This window comes from Pinus tabuliformis, chromosome 2_1 (assembly GCF_031772625.1).
Source record: "Pinus tabuliformis cultivar Carrire ecotype Pingquan chromosome 2_1, CPIR1, whole genome shotgun sequence".
NCBI classification, from domain to species: domain Eukaryota; kingdom Viridiplantae; phylum Streptophyta; class Pinopsida; order Pinales; family Pinaceae; genus Pinus; species Pinus tabuliformis.
The window spans coordinates 867624418-867639438 of record NC_142299.1 but is presented as its reverse complement, the minus strand read 5'-3'; the positions used below and the strand labels follow the sequence as shown (position 1 = coordinate 867639438).

Below are 15021 nucleotides of genomic sequence, written 5' to 3'. Positions count from 1 at the left end.
GCTCTAGAAAATTCCAGCAGCATTGTTAATATTCCAATAAAAAAAGTCGTAAACCTGCAGTATTGTTAATATTCCAATAAAAAAAGTCGTAAGAGTATAGTTGCGTGCCTGTTATGGAGACGTAGTAGCGGAAAAATATAATGACACGCATATTGTAGGTTATTGGGACATACGTGAGCCATGAATAAACGTTTAGTTTGATTGGAAAATAAATACGACAGATATTATATAGATATGAACATTTGAGCATCCACGTCGTCCACATATTCCAAATGCTATCTATCCCGTGCCTCTTAAATGTTAACTACTAATCGTATACAATCTGCCATACCTTCACCCCCATTAATTTCCTCTCGGGGAAAAAACTGCAGTACACCAGGAGGAGGATAGTCATCTCAAGGCCCTGCAGTGGCAGGATTCCAGGTGACGAATTATACTCCGAGATTGCCATTTTCTGCAAAGGTAATCTACTACCCGAGATGTAATTCACTTTTAATCATCTTTTGATTTCTTATTGGGTTTTCTGTTCAGGCGTTGATAAATTTGTATCTTCGGCTTTTCTGTTTATCGAGAATGTAATGAACTTCAATATTACTGGTATAGCCATGAATTGATTGATTGGTATCTGCCACTCTTGGGTTTCTGAAATCATTGGCAGTCATTTATTGGCGTTGGGGTAAGGGTTTTTCCGTGGATCAAACCCCTTCTTTCACCGACTGCATTTTAGGGATTCTTCTTGTATATTTTTGCTTCAGGTAGCAGCAAATTAGCAATCGGGCCTTTTTTGTTGGGTTGATTTGCTATGAATTTATCTTATTATATTTTTCTCAAGATGGTTCCTATTATCGCAATGCGCGGCAAGCACGCCCTTCGTCAATTGGAAAATCTGAAAATACTATAATGAAGTGCAGCCGTTTTTTACAATACTCAGAGAAGATCCTTTCACTAAGAAGCAGATTCAATATCTGTTCTACCAAAGTCGCACCTTAATTGCAGTTCAGGGTATTTATTCCGTCAAGGTTGCCCAGGGTTTGTATTGGCCCCACTTGTTGCACGCGCGAGATACATCACAACACGGATGAAATATCTTGTTGGGACTTGAACCGCAGTGAGTGAATATCACCACTCAGCGTGACCACTGAACCCACTAAACAGCACAGGCTATCGCCGTTGGCATATCCTATGCTCTAACAGGGTTTCTAGAGAAAATTTATTAGTCAAACGAGTCCATTGATGCTACAATTGGTTCAAATTACAACTCTCTATATTGAGCTTTCTTACGGGTGTTTTACCTCGTCCTACGAGTTATTTTTTTTAAAACCATTTTTTAGCCTTTAAAAAGTGCTGGTATTGTTTTTGTTTGTTTTTGGTTTTTTGAGAAATAAATTCTCTCATCTTCCCACAATTAAGTGTTCAGAAGCCGATTCCTTGTCAGCGCACCACGGATTCCTTCTCCTTCCCTGTTTTTTTGGTTTTCCAGATGGAGGACAATATTAGCGCCCAGCCGCAATAGCAACTGGTAACCCGGACTTGCACTTAACGGAAAGATTTAAACCAACTGAGCCATTCTTTGGAAATAAAAAGTGCTGGCATTGTTATGTCGTCTTCTTCTTGGGATTATTGTAAATTAGGGTATATTTGTCCGTTCTCGAAAGAATCCTGTACTGTGTCTCCCTTTGGTCTTCCGTTTCTTCTCCCTCTTCCTCTTTTTGGACTGTGCCCTTTCCTTGATTCTTTACATCATCCTTTTCAGTACTTAATTATTCTAAGCCCGATTCCTCAACAGCGGACGGGAAGGACTTGTCATATTCTTTTTCGAATTTTGTCTCAGTGTTTTAGCACATCTCTATCTAAATCATGCAAAGCTCCCTTGAATTTTGAGTCTTGAGACATCTTATTTAATGTCATCTTTGTTACGCAAAGATGTTTTCATATGCCTATGTTAGAGGGAAAATCATGTTAGTCATAAGGTATATTGGGTGAGGAAATCATGGATTTCTGTTCATGGTATAATTTGCAAAAGAAGCAAGGTATACATTTTATAATCTGAGTAAGAAATATAAGACACTGGTATTGCAAGAAACACAACGGGCAATGGAGAATTCTTATTTCTTTAGGTCATTTGTACTTGTAAAGATGGGTAGTATTCGGTATCCCAGATAAATAATGCCAGTTTGTAATGGATTTTATCCAATGCTGGCATGGATACTGTTGCATGCTTTTGTTAGCAGCAATGAAGTGAAATTTTATGCAAAACCAAGGTTGGATATGAGTGGAATGGTTGTTGCTAACTTCCAGTTCTATAAGGTCTTATGACCTAGTATAGACTAAAATATTTTTTTTGTTTGTTTTGTGTTTATTGTACTCGATAAAAGTGAAATTTTACCTCAGTTATGCCATGTAGGTTACCCGTTAAGTCTTTGTAGATTCATGCTATAATAGGAAACACTAGTTGGAGCCTAACAATAAGGAACTCGAGTTCTCACACATGGTGTGAGGTCAGCTTACCTGATTTTTCTTGTTTCTTGTTGGGTTCTAATGGAGCCAGTTACTTGGTAATGATGATGTCCATAGCTCTTTGTAGTGCGACTGTCAATTTTTGAAGATTCCAACGTTTTGGGTAAGTTTCACTCCAAAGAACTATGGACTGCTTTTTAACTGCAAAATATTAAATGATAGCATAGTAATGATGATCCAGGTGGATATTGGTGGCCACCTGCCAAGTCCACCTGGACCCCCACCATTGTCTTTCTCAGCATTTTCAGTTTCCTTAATTGTAGCACAACTTACTATTTTTAGCAGTTTTTCGGGTCCTGAACTTCCGGAGCCGTTTTGAGGCCCTAAACGACGACGTTTTTTGGGAAATCTGGGGGCAACATGGGTCCATGGACCAATGTTGCCCTTCCCAAAGTGGTAGTGCTCGGATAGATCTTTCTAACGAGCTATTGTACGCGTCAAACAGAGATCGTATGCCAAAGTTACGACCCCGGGAAGTTGATGTACCAATTTACCCAAACGGGGCCCACAGTTTGGCGTTTCATCTCCTAGGGTTAGGTTTTGGAATGTTAAGGGTTGTCCATTGTTTCTCAACAATAAATAGGCCTTCGAGCCTCATTGTAACACAGTTCAGAGGCATGTAGCCATCACATCTCTTCTCAGAGATAAGCTACCATCGCCCTAGCTAGTTTATTGCCATTTCTGTTTGTAAGCATATTTCAGTATTTTCCATTAATGAAATGAAGTATTATTTCCGCTGCATCTTTGTGTATATGGTTATCTCTGTAATTTGTTGCGTTCCTGTTTAAATCCGGATCAGTGGTATCAGAGCGGTCTGCTTTTTCTCTGTTTTTCTTTGCATGTCCCCAACAAGGTCGGGATATAAGGAGTTAGGGCTTGAACTGGTTGAACCTTTGCAAGACCAGCCTCGCAAATCCCGACGGCCTCCCATGGCGGACGAGAAGAAAGACGAGGGGGCAGGAGATCCCATCAAAATCTTGCTCGAAGAAGCGCTCGAGCGACAACGGAACGCGATGATGGACAGCTTTGCGCAGATCCTTCAGCGGCTACCCAGAAGCGGCGCATCGGCTTCCAGTAGCTCCTCTGGAAACACCACACCCTTTAAGGTACAAGTTAATTTTGAAATCCCCATATTCGAGGGTCAGATAGACGCCGATGCCGTAGATAAATGGTTAAATCTGCTAGAGGGTTATTTTTCTGTTCATGAATTTTCGAGTCGGGAAAAGATTGTTTTTGCTCTTCTCAAAGCAGCCCCCCACGTCAAGGACTGGTGGGAAACCTACTGCGAGCAGAAGGATGAAAGTACTGGCTCACTATTTTCAGCCGCACCCACCTGGGATTCGTTCCGGGATGCCATCAAGGAGCAGTACTACCCTGTCGGAAGCTATGAGGATGAATACATAAAGTGGACCACGCTGCGGCAGGGAAGGGACCAAGACGTGCCGGAGTTCACCAATCTTTTCCATACCCTTCGCACAAAGTTGGGTATCAAGGATTCGGAGCAACATTTGATACTCAAATACCGTGGCTGCCTGCACAAGTACATCCAGGAAGAAATACAGTTCTTAAACATCCCCTCGCTCGGCGCAGCATACCGGTATGCCGTCAAGGTCGAGCAGAAGTTTAAACAAAAGAAGCGAGACTTTGGATCTGCGAATCCAAAGCAGGGGAAAGGTGCCCCTAAACCACAGAACAAAGGACAAAGCCAAGGCGGGACAGCCCAAGACAACCAGCCGAAGCTGCAAGCAAAGAGCAACGCCGCGAAGCCGAGAAAGGACACTGGAAAATGGTGCGAGTTCCATAAGAGCTCCACTCACAACACAAGTGAGTGTCGGGCCAAGCAGTCACTGGTGGCTGAGCTAAAGGTTTCAGAATCAGATGCATGTTCCGACTCTGAGTCAGAACCCGATAAGGGGTATGAAAAAGGGAAGCAGATCATTGATGCGGATCCCAGCGCCACTGTTGCTACCGCAAAGATCCAGAAAAATGAACCCGAAGATCCAGAGGAGGAGGAGCGTCTCTTCCACTCCCAGATGTGGGTAAAGGGCTCCCCGATACAGTTCATTGTTGATAGCGGGAGTCAAAAGAACCTCATTTCGGCAGAGGTCGTGAAGCGGTTGGGCTTACCGACCACAGCACATCCACAACCATACACCATTGGGTGGCTTCACCAAGGGCGAGATCTTCGCGTGAGCCAGCAGTGTCGCCTTCCATACAACATCAAGCCCTTCACGGATGAGGTATTGTGTGACATTGCTCCCCTTGAAGTTTGTGATGTATTACTAGGACAACCATACTTGTGGAAGCGACATGCTGTGTATGAATCAAGGCCCCGTGCTGTTATTATTACATTGGGAAATAAGTTGTTCAGGATACCAGAGGTAGCACCACCTGCCGCCATCTCTTTGATTACTGCAAAACAATGCAGTAAGATCATTTCCAAAACCAGGAAATTTGTTTTCCTGATGATACGCCCTCAAGGGAAGAAGAAGACAGTGGCCGCGGCCTCCAAACGGGGTCCCTCTGCACGGCAGCTACAGATGGACAAGATTGTGGAGGAGTACGAAGACATCTTCACCTCCCCGGCAGGGGTTCCTCTGCACTGTCAAGTCAAGCACTCCATCGATCTGACCCCAGGTGCGCCGCTACCCAATGGACCAATTTATCGGCGCTCCGTTCTGGAGAACAATGAAATCAAGAGGCAGATTCAGGAGCTCCTGCAGAAAGGTCACATCCGTCCGAGTTCTTCGCCCTGTGGGAGCCCGATAGTGTTGGTACAGAAGAAGGATGGGACGTGGAGACTCTGTATTGACTATCGGGCGCTGAACAAGATCACTGTCCGTAATAGGTACCCGATCCCGCGGATTGATGACCTCCTAGACCAACTAAAGGGGGCGAAATATTTCAGCAAGATCGATCTGAAGTCAGGATATCACCAGGTACCAATTGAACCCTCAGATGTGTGGAAGACTGCCTTCAAATCCAAGGAGGGCCTCTTCGAATGGTTGGTCATGCCTTTCGGATTGACGAATGCTCCTGCAACCTTTATGAGGCTAATGGATGACATCTTGCGGCCATTCACCAACTCCTTTGTAGTAGTATACTTGGATGACATTCTGATCTTCAGCCAGAGTTGGGAAGAGCACCTCCACCACATCCGACAGGTTCTCCAAACACTGCGGCAACACAAGCTATGTGCCAATTTGGAGAAATGCACTTTTGGCATGACCGAGGTTCAGTATCTGGGATACATCATTGATGAACAGGGGGTGCATGTCGATCCAGCCAAGGTCCAAGTCATTCGGGATTGGCCCTCTCCAACCACTCTAACAGAGCTCCGCAGCTTTCTAGGTCTTGCCAACTTCTACCGCAGGTTTGTGTTGGGATTTTCTCATATTTCTTGGCCCTTGAGTCAAGTCACCAAGGGCGGGGCGAAAGCAAAATTCTTTTGGTCTGAATCTCAACAGAAGGCATTCAGGGAGTTGAAGGATCGCCTCTGCACGGCACCAGTGCTCGCGTTACCAGATTTACAACAACCATTTGAGGTCGAGACAGATGCCTCTGACTATGCTATTGGGGCAGTCCTTACTCAACATGGACATCCAGTGGCATATCACAGTGAAACACTTTCAGACACAGTCCGGAAGTACCCCACTTATGATAAAGAGATGTATTCCATTGTACAGGCCTGCCGACAATGGAAGCATTACATTTTGGGGAAGGAAACGGTCATCCACACAGACCACCGACCTCTGCAGTTCATACAGACCCAAGGGAAATTGCAGAATGATCGCCATCAGAAGTGGTCTACATACCTGCAACAGTTTCACTTGAATATCAAGTATAAAAAGGGCAGCACCAATAATGTTGCAGATTGCCTCAGTCGACCACCGATCATGGCGCTAACCACCGTGCTCAACTCTTGCGGGCACGAGACTTCTGATTGGCCACTTCTCTACAAAAGCGACCCAGAATTCGGCCACACATACCAGACACTCTTGGAGGGTCGGCAAGTTGCAGATTTTCACCTCCAGGATGCCCTATTATGCCACCTCGGTCACCTTTGTGTTCCTTCAAGCGAGCGTGCCAAGATGATTTGGGAAGCACACTACAGTCGGGCTGCTGGGCATTTCGGGGTCGAGAAAACAGTGGCAGTACTGCAAAACTATTTCTATTGGCCGAATCTTCGACAGGATGTTGGGAAGTACATCCGATCATGTACTGCCTGTGCCATTGCCAAACCGACCATTAAGAAGCAAGGCCTCTATACCCCGTTGCCTACCCCTAGTCGACCTTGGGAATCCATCTCCATGGATTACATGTCAGGCCTTCCTTCCACTAAGCATGGAAATGACTGTGTTTTTGTGGTCGTCGACAGGTTCTCAAAGATGGCCATTATGATGGCCTGCAAGAAGAATATCACAGCAGAAGCCACTGCTAAACTCTTCTTTGAACGAGTGTGGGTGCACTTTGGGATCCCACAGTCTATCATCTCAGATCGGGACAGTCGGTTCCTCAGCACCTTTTGGTCCAGTCTCTGGTCAATGCTGGACACCAAACTCACGAAGTCCACAGCCTTCCATCCTCAAACTGATGGCCAGACAGAGGTTGTCAATAGGATGATTGTGCACATTCTGCGCATGTATAACTCAAAGCATCCACGCACATGGGACGAGAGCCTCCCCTACGTTCAGCACAGCTACAACCGAGCTCTTCACAGCTCCACTGGCCATAGCCCTTTTCAGGTGGGTTTGGGATTCCAGCCACTATGCCCCATTGATGTGGCCATGCCACTTGCAGCTACTCACATGAATTCAGCTCATGTCCAGTCCGAAACAGATAAGGCCACCAGCTTCATTGAGCGCATCCAACATATTCGCCAGCAGGTCCATGACATTCTTGAGAAATCAAATGCCAAGTACAAGCAGCGACATGATCAACATCGGGTGCCACACAAGTTTCAGGTGGGCGACAAAGTCTGGTTGCATTTGCAAAAGGAACGCCTTACTGGAGCCTATCGGAAATTGAGACCACTCCGATATGGTCCTTACACCATTACTAAGGCTATGGGAGACAATGCATTTGAGCTCAGCATTCCCCCATTCCTTGGCCTGCACCCAGTATTTAATGTGGACCGCCTTCGGCCATACTTTCCACCATTGCTAGACACATCCGACATTGCAGAACAGCTCAAACCCACAGAATTAAATCCAGATTGCATGGAACAAGCTGCAACTGATCGGATCATGGACACACAGATCAAGAACACTCGCCAACAGAATATCCAACTGTATCGAGTTGTCAAAGCGGGCCAACTCCTTCAGCAGGGCAAGTGGCTCACCAGGGAACAAGTTCAGCAGAAGTTTCCTCATCTCATGGAGGAGCTCAACGCAATGGGGACCATTGCTTCCTAAGGGGGGAGGAATGATCCAGGTGGATATTGGTGGCCACCTGCCAAGTCCACCTGGACCCCCACCATTGTCTTTCTCAGCATTTTCAGTTTCCTTAATTGTAGCACAACTTACTATTTTTAGCAGTTTTTCGGGTCCTGAACTTCCGGAGCCGTTTTGAGGCCCTAAACGACGTTTTTTGGGAAATCTGGGGGCAACATGGGTCCATGGACCAATGTTGCCCTTCCCAAAGTGGTAGTGCTCGGATAGATCTTTCTAACGAGCTATTGTACGCGTCAAACAGAGATCGTATGCCAAAGTTACGACCCCGGGAAGTTGATGTACCAATTTACCCAAACGGGGCCCACAGTTTGGCGTTTCATCTCCTAGGGTTAGGTTTTGGAATGTTAAGGGTTGTCCATTGTTTCTCAACAATAAATAGGCCTTCGAGCCTCATTGTAACACAGTTCAGAGGCATGTAGCCATCACATCTCTTCTCAGAGATAAGCTACCATCGCCCTAGCTAGTTTATTGCCATTTCTGTTTGTAAGCATATTTCAGTATTTTCCATTAATGAAATGAAGTATTATTTCCGCTGCATCTTTGTGTATATGGTTATCTCTGTAATTTGTTGCGTTCCTGTTTAAATCCGGATCAAATGATGAGTTAAGCATGCCTTTTAAAGAGTTTGATCCTACATATGCTAAAAATTATGGATAAATTTTGGCTTCAACTGCTATGACGAGTCTATTATATACGAATTTAGTAAGTATATTGTACTTTGGCAAAACTTTTGTGAAAATTTGGGGGGAAGGAATGTGTTAGCTATCCTAATAATCCTGGGAACCCAGAATACTATGGTTCTTTTATCTTCAACCTGCCAGTTGATATTGCATAAAAACATTTCCTATGAAGCTCAACAGTTTGAATATAAATGAACCAAAACAAAATAATTTTGACTAGGGCTGTATTCATTGATGTTTTAGTTTATGTAAGTTATTTGTCACTTGCTAGTCAAGTGATTTCTTTGAATATGCTAATTTAACTTTTTCATTGTGATTTAAATGGGAGAATAATTTTAACAAGAACAAAGTTCTATATCGCTTTCGAAACTGAAGTTTTTACAATGACTTTCTCTGAGAGGAGTTCTTCAGAGTACATTTTTCAAAATCAGATTGTAACTTGATTTCGTGTTTTGATGCCTACCCTTATTATTCTCAAAATACTGTGGAACTTACAATCAGAGGTTTCTTTGACCAAATCTGCTACTGGCACAATCTTAATATGACTGGAAATATGTAAGTTTTCTAAGCCAAATCTGTTATCATAATATAATTCAATACTTATAAGTATCACAGCATCCATAAGACAAGAAACATAGATCACCAACACACCACAGCCTGAATGTCACCGAGTATTCCTTGTTGCAAGGGGATTTCACTGACTATACAACATTCCAAACATGTTGTCAGGGGACACTGGCATGACATTCAAGGTCCCAACAATTTTTTCAAAACAGGAAGGCTATCAACAAAGAATGTTGAGTTTTATTATTGTGATAAATTTGGTCATGTTAAGAAATATTGGAGGAAAAGGTTTTGGGATGATCAACACAACCATGGGTAGTGAGGAAGAAGGTGGTTGTTATTGCATAACATGAAGAAGAAGAGTTCTATGTTATTGTGGCATATTAGATGGGAGGTAAGTTGACATAGTGGTTCTTTGATTCTAGAGCTTCAAAGCATATGATAAAAAGAGGGACTGTTTTGTTGAGTTTGTGGAAAGGCAAAGCTAAGTTATGAATGATGATTTTTGTTGATTCGAGGGAGCACTTTGTAGAAGGGTGTGAAGTAAATGTTTTATTATGTATTTAAGGGTTTACATTTCTGGTTTGAGTTAAAAATTGCTTTTAGTAGTGAAACCACTAATCATAATCCATTTTTGGATGTGATCTATCAAGAAGAAAGATGCTTTGTAATTGATAAAAGGAGTAATAAGAGGATCACATCATGTGTTAAGGAGGAAGGGTTGTATAGGTTTATGGTTGATAAAGTGGCAAAAACACATGCATTGGTGACCAACAATAGAGGATTAAAAAAATTATGGTAGCAAAGGCATGGGTATTGAATTTTATTATGTTTCCTTACTGACAAAAAATAGAATGGTGATTGGAATGCTAGATATTTTTGAGAAGAACACATATTGTCCTTTAATGAAGGGAAGGTTTGTAGAACAAAAGGTATTTTAGAAATTGTTCATGGTGATATGTTTGATCCTACGAGGAAAGCTTCAGTACTCACTGTAGAGTAATTTTTGGTGCTTGTGGATGATCTTTGTAGGAAAGTGTCGATTTATTTTCTCAAAAGAAATATGATACTTTTATTGAATTTGAAGTCTTCAAGATAGTCGTGGAGAAAAAAAATCTAGACAAACATTAAGACCCTCTAAATAGAGAATGAAGGTGCATTTAGTTCTAACAAGTTTGTTGATTTTTGTAAGCAAGAACCCATTTAGATGCATTTTCTTGATCTATATACTTTGAAACTAGATGAAAACGGGGAAAGAAAAAATCGCACAATTGTTGAGATTTCCGATATATGTCAAAGTGTGTGGTGGTGCTATATAATGATTGGGAAAATCAATATATATTGTTGTGCATTCTCTCAATGGGTGCCCTATAAAGTAATGCAGGAGGTCACCTTATAACGTACCCAACCCCTGGTTGAGAATCTAGGGCAATTAGGTTAATAAGATTCCTCTGACGATGATAACTATTTGTGAGGTACTTTTACTTTGTCTTATTAGCACAATCTTCTCTTGTTATTATTAGAGTGTGTTTTCTTACTTCATCAAATAGTTACCAAAACAAAAGAGACAAGAACACAAGATGTTGGCTTTCTGCCAGGGCCAAAACCTCTCACTCTTTGAGAGGAAAACCCGCGCAAATTCTTCTTATAGAGATTTCAATTGACGAATGTGAAGACCAAGACACGAGTCCTCTTCTGCTTTTGCCTTCTAGATTCTCCTTTCACTGCCGAGGCTTTGTTACTAGAGCAATTTGAAATTCATCACTGCATTGTAAGCATATCCGAATTGCATCATTATCAAGACTTTGTTTAGCACTGGATCTTCTTCTTGTGGCAACACTGAGATAGTCTTCTTATTGAACTGTAGTTTCCTTTTATCATCAAACTATAGTATGTCTATACTTGCTATCACTGTGATTGCAGAGGGTTTCGAATTTTCTTGATACCACCGAACTATAGCATCTCCATTGGACTGTGATTCCTTGTTGACTTCCAACTATACCTTTCACTGAAATGTAGATGATCCATATTCTGTTCTGTGGACAGACTTTCGAAATGCTTCACTGTGGTATTCAAAATCTTCTATTGCGACTACCCTTCGAAACTACAAAAGGATTCGAGTTCTGTACTTTGTTACCCATCCAAAACACTGAACTTCTTACTATAATTGTAATGTAAAAATCTCGAAGATAGATATGATTTTTTTTGTCTTGATGCGAAGAGTCCAGCTGGCTATTTATAGTAGTTTGACCCATATATTAAGCCGACCTTAACATTCAAATAAGTGAGCCGACATAAGTTTATTTAATTCATCTTGCAAACCGACATCAAGAGGACTGTGCTTGTCTTTTTGGAGTGCTTTTCTAGACACTAGGTTGACTCATACATTTTACATATGCTCAAGAATAGATCTTCATTCATAACATTAATCCTTTGACCTTAATAACAAATTCTAAGGCTCTCAATGGGAGCCATCTAGAAAAAACCTCTTGCTCATGAAATCCATGAAGCAAGGCATTACAAAAATAATTTTATTTTTTTTATTTCATCATTTACAAAGATCATAATTACATGTCATTATGAAGACCGAACCTAGTTACATTTTACAACACTCCCTCTTAACTAGGGAGGTATTCATAATGGTACTTGGTCATTCTCAATTTGAAGAATTTCTCATAAGAAGAATTGGATTGGTAACCCATCTGTATAGCATCATAGTAACCGACATTGTTTCCACATCAAGGCCTTGATTGATAACTCTATCTCTCATCAGATCAGAGCACAATGTTGGCGAGACCAATGACTATGGACACCTTCATCATTGTCTCTCAAGGTACATACCCACCCGGGTGTTCACTGAGTATGACCTTCTAGGACTATTCTTATCTTGGGTTCCCAACCCTCAAAGAATATCGGTCCTCTTGCCTACTCTTATCTTGGATGCCCTACACATCCTCAAAGAGCATCGGATGCCAGATGATTACCCAATCCTCCATTCTTTCTTCCCAAGTGAAGATAAGAATGTCGTGTCTATCTCTCCCTCTCAACTAGGGAAGATATGCCCATTTCTGTAAAGGAATGTAACCAAGCTCCCTCTTAATTAGGGACTTACAGTAGCTCCTAGACTAGCTGCTTGAAGAGATCCTTCCTTCGATGTCATGAATTTCTTTGTCCAGGAGCCTTCACCTTTTGTGGCTTCTACATAGGGCACAGATCATCCATCACTTTCATCCACGAGTTAGTCATGTCATCATTCCTTTCATCAGAAAGTGATCCAACAATCTTCATCTTGCCTTGCTTCATGTCATGTTGTTTTCTTCATGCCATATTTTTCGGAAGGATCTTACATCCTTCTATATGGTCCTCTTTGGAAGTTATCCCTAGTTCTTCCCTTTGACAGTTCTAAATAAGCCCATCTAGATACTTTTTCAAAAATAAGAAATGAACACTTAAATCAAAATTACCTTTGTGATGGTCTTTCATCATGACATCTTCCTGTAGGTATCAACATCTTGCATACATGTTGACACATCTCCCAAAGAGATCCATTGTCAAGGGTCTCCATCTTTTTCAGACTTCCATCAGTCTTCATATCTTTTCGGGAGGTTTCCTAGTCAAATCTTCTTGGTCTATTGGATGTTGATCGCCTTTATCATGGTTGCATAACTCGCGATCTCTTCCTCTTACACATTCCATTCCCAGGAGCTTCCTTAATTGTAGTCAACCCCTCATACTTCATATGAGGATATATTACGTTGATTTCATCTAGTGTGACTTATGCCTTCCTGCATCCTTTCAGAGGAGGAGATCCTTTTCCCTTGGTCATGCTTCTCAAGATTGAAGTAGTGATCCATGTGACCTATTTCCATACAACATGAATTTATAATATTAAATACAAGCATACATACCTCATTTTACCTTTAGGTCATCTAGGCTTCTTTCAACAGATTGAAAAAAAAATAATTCTTCAACCCCTTGATCTACCTCATTTCTCATGTCATCATATCATCATCACATGAACTCCACAAGTTGGAGTTCTTGATGAACATTTGCTTCTTCTCTAGATCGGTGAGCCTTCCAATGAGGATTCCATCTCGCATATCCTTACTCAATAGATGTTTCCCTTTTTAAATTGATGTATGATGAGACCTGTCCTGGATGACTTCTTCCTTTGATCTTCCAATGAGGTCACCAAGAGCTATATCTTCCAAAGTTGACTACCATAGATTTTGTTCCAGCGGTCCTTCATGTTTTCCTATGGTGGTGTCACGAGCTCTTACTTCTAATGCTTCTACTTCCTTGTTCTTCCTTCTTTCAGCTTCCTCCATTTCTTCGGTGAAATGGACTTCTTCTCTATTCTTCTTGTTATTGTCCTTCTTTAAGCTAAGAACAATCTTTCTTGTAAAGTACATAATCTTTTACTTCCATAGCATTGAATTTCAGCTATTCTCTTTTTCCCTTTTCTGAGTACCAGAATTTTCCAAACTTCCTTTCCTTCCAGCAAATGTTTGAGTCCTCAACACTTTTGCCCTCAACTTGTCTTCTTCTATCTTGCATAGAAATCACAAGTTGAATGAGGTAACTTACTTATCCCATGAATTTTGTTACCCTCGTGATGATGTCACGAGTTCTTGTTTCTAATGCTTCCATGATGTCGCACTGCATCTTATTGTAGACATAACCTATGCAGGATCTAGGAGCCATAAAGAGACCTATAGTGAGAGAGACTATCTTAATGATTTCTTACTCCCTCTTACCATGGAATTCCTTTCCTCAACTCCTCCTATCCTTTCCAATGATATGAACTTTCTTTTCTTGTAATGTTCATAATTCTTCTTCCAGTTTCTTTGATGTCTCCAATATTGTTTATGTGAGAGGACCTTAAGAGTTTCTTCCTATGAATTCAAAGGAGACCTTTTTCATTCATATGTTCAAATGACTTCACTTATCTATGAGGACTATGGCAATCCTCCTTATTCCATGCAAGGACCTTTCATGAACCATCAAACTTATAGATCTCCTTGCAACCACGAAGTCATTTTTTACCAAATTGATTAAAGAATGAAAAATACTTACTTGACATGTGAATATGAAATCTTCACCTTGATCATGTTGAAGATGGTTGAAGCGGATGCATTGATGCTTCCCCCGGATGAGATCCTTGTTGCAATGATAGGAAGCTTTCCTTCTTGCCTTAAAGATACTTCGACTTATACATCTGATCCTTATGATTAACAAATTGTTGACATACTTGAGATGGCACTATATTGCTATCACACAAGTGGACTATGGAACCTTGTAGCATTCTGTTGAAGTTGCAACATCACACAAGTGGACTATGGAACCTTGTAGCATTCTGTTGAAGTTGCAACATCGTGTAGAACCATAGAGCATCGAGGTCACTTGCTATGATCACCACCTTATAGTACCGAGACATATCACTTAGTATACCTTCATTCCACATCGAGCACTATCCATACAAACTATGACTGTGATATAGTGAGACCTATTTCTGAGCACTATGCTGTAGATGATCCACTTCTATATGCCATCGAGTATGTATCATCAAGCTATGGGAATCCGAGTTGTCAAGACTGTACTATGTATAGAAAGGATTCAATCCAAGGTTGTGACTATCACTGGTATGTTGAGATCATGCCATTGTGAGATTATTGAGATCACTGTGGTATGACATAGACTGAGACTGCGAGAGGCACCGAAACTGTTGCCATGTACCTGAGACTATTATCATGAAATTACCCAAGAACTTCAGATATGGATCAGTCTCACTGTAGTACTTATCCTAA

General features: G+C 41.6%; 1 protein-coding gene across 1 annotated transcript in view; it reads left to right on the top strand.

The window, feature by feature from the left end:
* Nucleotides 1-304: 304 nt before the first annotated feature.
* LOC149203420 (chaperone protein ClpC1, chloroplastic) overlaps nucleotides 305-15021 on the top strand; it is a 59661-nt gene continuing 44944 nt past the window's right edge. Inside the window, exon 1 of the mRNA XM_089403428.1 lies at nucleotides 305-462. The gene's annotated coding sequence lies outside the window, so the exon portion shown is untranslated. The remainder of the gene's footprint in view (nucleotides 463-15021) is intronic.